Source organism: Chrysochloris asiatica, unplaced genomic scaffold (assembly GCF_000296735.1).
Source record: "Chrysochloris asiatica unplaced genomic scaffold, ChrAsi1.0 scaffold00116, whole genome shotgun sequence".
Lineage (NCBI taxonomy): Eukaryota > Metazoa > Chordata > Mammalia > Afrosoricida > Chrysochloridae > Chrysochloris > Chrysochloris asiatica.
Genome location: NW_006408634.1, coordinates 8,171,580 through 8,173,260, shown reverse-complemented (window position 1 = coordinate 8,173,260; position 1,681 = coordinate 8,171,580). Strand labels below are relative to the sequence as shown.

General features: G+C 43.1%; 1 pseudogene; it reads right to left on the bottom strand.

The window, feature by feature from the left end:
- Window positions 1-508: 508 nt before the first annotated feature.
- LOC102839733 lies at window positions 509-1,044 on the bottom strand (annotated as a pseudogene).
- Between the last annotated feature and the right edge of the window lie 637 nt (window positions 1,045-1,681).

Below are 1,681 nucleotides of genomic sequence, written 5' to 3'. Positions count from 1 at the left end.
ACCCATAGCTCACACCATATACAAAAAAACGCACTCAACGTGGATTATAAAGCCCTAAATGTGAAATCTAGAACTAAAAAGATCATCACTGAAAACATAGGGACAGACTTAGGAGCTCTGCTACATGGCGTAAGTACATGTATTAAATATTACTGAAAATACACTAATAGCAGGGGACAAAGCAGATGACCAGGACCTCCTAAAAATTAGACACTTAGGTGCATCAAAAGAATATAAAGAAAACGCACAGACAGAAAAAAAAAATTTTGGCAAAGACATATCAGACGAGGGACTAATTTCTAAAGTTTATAAAAAAACTTCACCACCTCAACAAGAAAAAGACAAATAATCCAATTAAAAAATAGGTAGAGGACATGGATACGTCACCAAAGAGGATATTAAGGAAGTCAACATGCATATGAAGGAGCTCTGGTAGTGTAGTGGTAACGAATCAGGCTGTGAACCCAGAATCCCTCTGCTCGCTATGTTGTTGTTGAGTGCTGTTGAGTCAGTTCTGACTCCTCTTGAGGTATTTGGGAGACAAGTGTTTTTGATTAAGCACATCAAACACATAGCCTGAGGTACCCACGCTGCTATGAAGAGCCTCCATCTGCAGTTTCTGCACTTGGCACACACATTGGTGCCCCCAGTACAGATATGGCAGGAGGTGCCCATGTAATCTCCTAATGCCACCACCACCTTCTGCATCTGCTGGGCCAGTACTCTAGTGGGAGCCAGGACCAAGACCTGGGTGGCCTTTAGATCTCATTCAATCTGCTGCAGAATTGATATGGCAAAAGTGGCCATTTTCCCAGTACCAGATTGGGTTTGAGTGATCACGTCATAACCCTTGACACAGGAAATGGTTCGCTGCTGGATGGCAGAAGGCTTCTCAAAACCAGAGATGCCAGGGAGCAGGGACTCTGAGAGGTTCACGTCATCAAAGCTGTCAACAATTTCACTCCTGGTACTTGTGATGACACCTTAGGGTTCCATCCCATCTGGGCCACTGTTTCCGGATCAGGGATACTGACTTGCAGACATGATCCTTAGAAAGTAGAGAATGCTTCTTTTAGCGAGGAAACCTTTCCTTAACTTTTTACCACAATCTTTGTCCTTTTGTAATTGATTAATTTCACTTATAATATCTTCCAAGTTCATCCAAGTTATAAGGTGTTTCCAAGATTCATCATTGACTCAATTCATTCAACATAATTAGGTTTCCAGTTCCATCCATTGGGTATCATTGTTGTCGTTAGGTGCCATCAAGTCGGTACCGACCCATAGCGACCTTATGCACAGCAGAATGAAACACTGTCTGATCCTGGGCCAACCTCACTACTGGTGCCACACTTGAGCCCATCGATGCTGCCACTTGGCCAATCCATCTTGTCTTCCTCTTTTACTCTGACGCTCCACCTTACCAAACATGATATCCTTCTCCAGCGACTGGTCCCTCCTGACAATATGTCCCAAGTATGAGAGATGAAGTTTGGCCATCTTGGCCTCCAAGGAGCACTCTGCACTTCTTCCAAAACAGATCTATTGGTTCTTTTGGCAGTCCATAGCACTTTCAATATTCTCCTTCAACACCATAACTCAAAAGCATCAATTCTTCTACAGTCTTCCTTATTCACTTTCTTATTCAGGCACACCTTAGTCCTCAAGCTGACATCTTTGC